Source organism: Limulus polyphemus, unplaced genomic scaffold, assembly GCF_000517525.1.
Source record: "Limulus polyphemus unplaced genomic scaffold, Limulus_polyphemus-2.1.2 Scaffold1434, whole genome shotgun sequence".
Taxonomy (NCBI): domain Eukaryota; kingdom Metazoa; phylum Arthropoda; class Merostomata; order Xiphosura; family Limulidae; genus Limulus; species Limulus polyphemus.
The window spans coordinates 69,455-76,124 of record NW_013667044.1 but is presented as its reverse complement, the minus strand read 5'-3'; positions in this window follow the sequence as shown (position 1 = coordinate 76,124).

The following is a 6,670-nucleotide window of genomic DNA, read 5'->3' as shown; positions in this document are numbered from 1 at the left end:
AACAATGTTACCAAGAACAAGATTAAAGGTTAATCTCTTATATAAGCCCTGAACAATGTTACCAAGAACAAGATTAAAGGTTAATCTCTTATATAAGCCCTGAACAATGTTACCAAGAACAAGGTTAATCACTTGTATGAGCTTCAAACAATGTCAATAAGATACATTTCTATTTTTAGAATATTTTGGTGATGTATTTTATTATGATGTATAGAGAAAATAACAGAAATATTATCAAGTTTTACTGAAAAAAAACGTTTGAAATTTACTTAGGACATTTTAGAGATTATGCAAATTAAATTTGAGAATTTTTCAGATGAAAAAAAGTATTTCTAATCCTAACATGAAAACACTTTGCATGTGAAGCAGTCAACACTTTGACTCCAAATATTCAAAAAAATTTTTAGTAAAAATACTAAATTTAAAAATTTCATTAAGATACACAAAACATATTAGAAGTTATAGTATGGAAACTAAGGGGTGTTGCAAAATAAATCCCACTCTTTTCCCCCAAGAGCATAACAAAGTAAAATAAGATTTTAATTCAATCAAAAAAAGTAATTCCAAACATCAATATTGGTTGATTGGGCCACCATCGTTCTCACGCATGAGTTTTAAATGATTTGTAAAAGATTTCAGCAATGCAACAAACATGTCTGTTTTGTGGCCATCTCTGTGAGCACAATAGTGAGAACATAAATCAAGGTTTCACGTTTGTGTCTCTCACATTTAGGCAAAGTTTCCAACATTTCTTCTTTGCATTGTTGTAACAAATCTCAGACATTTTCAGCAGGATTTAAATCTGGAGAGTTCCCAATCTACATTCCACCATTTTTTCATGGACCACTCTTTCAAATTCAACAATTCTGAAACGTTTGAGGCATTAATCAGATTTTTCAAATCTGGCATTGTGATGTGTAGATTGGAAAACTTGAATTCCCGGAGCATGTCTGCGACTAGTTTCTGAGCCATCCCGAAGGCAGCACATACGACACGAACCTGATTTCTAGTGAGCACCATGATTCAAAAGTTTTCGCAAAAAATGAACTTCGAAGAGTCCAAAACCCAAGAGTACGTTGAAATGACGTTTTCTCACGAGTGATGTTTACGCGGTCCTACCAAGTTCGTCATTACTTCGTGGAATAAAGTGTGATTTATTTTGCAACACCTCTCACATTAAGAGATACAATAATTTGGTATTAAATTGATACTTATAATTCGTAAGTTAAGTTAAAATTTTATGATCTTACTTACATGCTGAACCAAAATCTTTTGTTATACAATTTGTTATGCAGAACTACAGTAGTGTAAAACAAAACTGTTTTCTCGTCTATTCCTAGAATAAGCCATCGACTCCCTCCCTAATGTAATGTGTACGCGTCATCTAGAGTCATTTGAATATAATTTCAGCATATGGATAGCTGAGTAAGGAGATTTAGCTTTATATTTATATTAGTAAATCAAAGTGATATGCAGAAAATTATATAGATTGTGATGTCTTATCAGACGCTATGACAAAACATAAAATGAGTGCTGCTATTTATCCCATCTTGTATAATAGATAATCTGAAAAGTTTAAATATGTAAACATACGTTAAGTCATTTGTTTAGAAAACAATTTGAAAAAGCATAATATCAGTGTTACTATATTTAGTTGGAGTAAAATGTTCATATAGAGTTTAATAGCTTACAAGTAAAAGCAAGCATGAGAATGAAAGGCGTGGTAATTAATATACGCCATGATAAATGAATTGCAGACTTGGTGCATATTTTTTGTTAGGGCATACTGTATTACTTTTAGCTTATATAAATCAGACAAAACTGTATCTAGAATTCAACTATTTAGGTCAACATAAAAATAATTATATAATTGTAAGATAGTGTATGGATAGTCATATACGTAAACCATAAGGTCAAACTACACTGTATTAAAGTTATTTAATGTGATGCATATAAGATATAGCTATCTTTTCGGTAAAAGCAGATGAAAAACAGCTATATATGTTATACAGAAATTAATGCCGATATAGTGCTTGTTTGTCTTTGAATATATTGTATAACTTTTAATTCATATGATTCAGGAGATAATATCTACAGTTTGAGAAGTTTATGTATAAAGAGACAATAAATAATGTGTTTCAGATATATGTAGATTGTATATTAAATTAGTGTATAGATACGAATATATGATGCATATGATAAATATCTAGAGTTTAAATGCTTTAGGTTAATACAAAAAAACAGCCATTTTCAAGACTATGTTTGGTTTGAAATTCGTGCAAAGCTACACGAGGACTATCTGCGCTAGCCGTCCCTAATCTAGCAGTGTAAGACTAGAAGGAAAGGCAGCTAGTCAGCACAACCCACTGCCAACTTTTGGGATACTCTTTTACCAACGAATAGTTTGTTTGGAATTAAACACAAAGCTACACAATGGGCTATCTGTGCTCTGCCCACCACGGGTATCGATACCCGGTTTCTAGCGTTGTAAGTCCACTGACATACCGCTGTACCACTGGGAGGCCCAACGAATAGTGGGATTGACCGTCACATTATACGGCCGAACGGGCGAGCATGTTTGGTGGGACGGGGATGCAACTTCCCATAAAATGTTTACTATCTTAGGTCATCATATAGAAAAAATATATATTCATAATGATAATCTGATTATCATATTACATATAGATTAAATCTACATATAATTAGCTTCAATGAGTTATAACAATAGGTTTTATAAATAATGTACATTAAACTAAAAACTGACATCTTTTCTCTGAGTGATGCTCTTCTATAAGTGTTCTGCTTATGGTTGGCCTTTCACTATATTTCTATACACCAATTATAGTTTATCTCATGGATTGGAGAGTATCATAGCAGTGAATAATGTCATTTAATGCCAAAGTCCAAAAGTCCTCTCTTGCGAATGCTAAATTTTCCTACATATGCATTTTTCTCTTCCTACTGATTTAGTGATTATACTTGATGACCTAAAATCCAAAGCATTTGGGGTTGGACGAAATTGTATTGATCAAAGCACTCAAACTAAATCATGTTTTGGATTTTATGGCTTTCATAAGTGGTTGTTTCCAAGCTTTCACACATTCCACATTTACCAAGATTATTACCTGAGCATCCCGCAATAATTCTAATGTTATTGACTTCATTTTACAAGATATGCTCTTAGTTTTTTTTTCTCAGGACAGTACAGTCTGATATTCGTTACTCTAAACTGACTTCATATGTTCAAATTATCCTATGAATTATTTTTCTTATAAATTTTGGCTTTTTCTTTCTCTTTTTTGTACTTTCCCCTGACTATGTGCCACTCTTTGTCTGAATGACATGCTTGGCCCATGTTTACTCAAACAAGATTTATAATGTGACTGTAAATCCCACTATTCGTTAGTAAAAGAGTATCCCAAGAGTTGGCAGTGGGTGGTGATGACTAGCTGCCTTCCTTCTAGGTCTTTCACTGCTAAATTAGGGACGGCTAACGCAGATAGTCCTTATGTAGCTTTGCGCGAAATTCAAAAGCAAACAAACAAGCATTATAAAAGAAAACCATCTAATGAAATATGTAACTTAATAATTCACAAAACACGAAATAATAGCAGCCAGCTATGAATCCGTATAAACCAAACAAACTAAAATGTGCAGGCCTATCAAGAAGAACGAGCATTGGAATAACAATTCAACATGATAAAAAAAAATTAACATTGAAACAAAATTCACTAGCCACATCAACAATGTCCATTAATATAGAAAATATTCAGTAAAACAACGTAATAGAATATAACTCACAAAATGAACCACCTGGTGCAAAATATAAAATAAACCATTCACAGTTGCATGAAAAGAATAATATAAAATAACCCTTTCAGTACACAAAAGATGAAATAAATCATGTATTAATAAATCACAAAGTCACAAGCCCGGCACGGTCAGATGGTTAGGGGTGGTCGACTAGCAATCTGAGGGTCGCGGGTTCGAATCTCCAACCAAACATGCTCGCCCTTTTAGCCATGAGAGCGGTATACTGAAACGGTCAATCCCACAATTCGTTGGTAAAAGAGTAGCCCAAGAGTTGGTGGTGGGTGGTGACGACTAGCTGCCTTCCCTGTAGTCTTACACTGCTAAATTAGGGATGGCTTGCGCAGATAGCACTCGTTGAGCTTTGGGCAAAATCAATTACAAACAAGCCTTCCCCCTTACTCTCAAATCTAACGCTACTTTTAACTTAACAAGTAGCTTCGCTTTATATGAACGGTTCAAGGATCTTAAAAGTTCATTTGAAGTAGCTTCGCTTTATATGAACGGTTCAAGGATCTTAAAAGTTCATTTGAAGTAGCTTCGCTTTATATGAACGGTTCAAGGATCTTAAAAGTTCGTTTGAAGTAGCTTCGCTTTATATGAACGGTTCAAGGAACTTAAAAGTTCGTTTGAAGTGTTATGGGAAAATTGCACAAAATTAAAAAACAAACAAACGCATAGTCACCGAGAAAATAAGTTGTCTTGCAAGGAGCCTCTAGCTCAGTGGTAATTCTGCAAGCTTACGACGCTAAAATTTTGGTGAGTAGAGCACAGACAACCCTTTGTGAAGCTTTGCTTTTAACAAAAACCAGACCAGATTAATAAAATAAAAATTGCTACAAACAGATTCTGAAACTTACAAAAAGTGAAAAAAATGTAATTTTCTGCACTAAAATATCTGCTCTATAGACAGGGTTACAGATTTGATCTCGACAAGCTACATTTTACTTTTTTACTATATTTTACAGTGTATCTTAGCTTCCTCTGTAACCTTCCACATCCAATACAAAGTTCAAAAAAATTATTTTTGTTTCACTACCTAATTACACTGCATTATGTGTGTCCATGAGATGAAGAATAAATTCTCCTTCATTTTTTGTTCATCCCACGGATTTCCACCACAACCTCTCACTTGGGAGAGGTGACGTCGCTCCCGTTTTTCTGAGTCCTATCTTAAAATTTCTGTAGTTAATTATAAGCTTATTTTGGTTTATTGAACCATTAAGTTTTCTGGAATTACCTCATATTTTTTAAAATCTCATTCCATATGCTGCAGATCACCGTGACCATAATAAGCAACAATATTTTTACATATTAATTTGCCCCCCAGTGGCACAGCGGTATGTCTGCGGACTTACAACGCTAGAAACCGGGCTTCGATACCCGTGGTGGGCAGAGCACAGATAGCCCATTGTGTAGCTTTGTGTTTAATTCCAAACAAACACATTAATTAAAAAAAAACATTTAGATACTTTGGTGCCGATGTGTTGAAACGTGTCAATTTTAGCTAAGTACATACAATAATAGGTGCCTCCCGGTGGCTCAGTGGTAAGTCTCACATCTTACAAAACTAAAATTCGGGTTTCGATACCCATATTGGGCAGACCACAGATAGCCCATTGAGTAGCTTTTTACTTAATACAATAATAAACATGTGTAAGAGTCACTAGACAAAAATCTACTCAAACTTTACTTATGAAAATTGTCCTAAATATTGCCTTTTAACCCAATTAAAAATCATGCAAATTTAACTTAAGTAACATATGCTAATACAATAAACATTCCCAAGTAAAGACAAATGTAATAAGTTCGTCAAAGGTCCTTTTACAAAAGTTTGATAACAGTACGAACGTGGAAGTGCTAAAAAAGTAAAGTAAACATTTACAATATAGATAATTTTTATGCAAATACATGAAAATAAGCAAATCTATTTACATTTCACGAACTTATTTTTTCTATACGCTCAAAAGTTTTGTGAATAATTTGTAACTACAAAACAAGAGTAATACATGTTGAAGTTTTGATATAAGTGTTCGCTCAATTTAATTTGTAATTTTTCATAAATGATTTTATCTTCGATAGATGTCAAACATTAAGTGACAATGCAAAAGGTTGACGACATATGTGGCGTTTGTATCATAGATTTGTAGTTCCTAATGGCAATGTTACTTATACAAGTTAGTGCTAATGATATGCTATAAGTCAACGTTATTATTACTGTAAAGGAAGTTCGAAGAAATACAAACTATTGTTGCGTCAGCGCGGTCACGTGACTCGTTCTCTCGAACCTTCGGGAATTGTCGGGAGATTACTAGATATAGGGTAGTCTGGTATATATAAGAGGGTGACAACGTGACGGAAATAATGTGTGTAGGTAGTGAGTAATTGAACTGCAGTCAGAAGTATTGTTGAAGTTAACGTTCGTTGTTAAAACGTTTGTTACAGAGCGACTGTTGAAAATAAGTGTATCGGTAAAGTTATATTCAGAAAGAATAAACCAGTTTTATTAAGTAAGGACTTGTGTCGCTAAAATTTCGTCGGAACGAAGTTACGGAAAGTTAATTAACAAACGGAGACGTAACAAATTGGTTTCAGAGAGTGGGATAAAAAAAAATGGAAACGAGAAGCGGCAAATCAAACTACAGCATAGCAGACTTGATGGCAGCAATACAAGAGCACCAAAAAAAAAAACAAGAAGAACGAGAAAAGAAACAAGAAGAGAAGAGATTACAACAGTTGTTGGAGGAAAAAGAAAAGAAACAAGAAGAACGAGAAAAGAAACAAGAAGAGAGATTACAACAGTTGTTGGAGGAAAAAGAAAAGAAGCAAGAAGAGAAATTACAGCAGTTGTTGGAGGAAA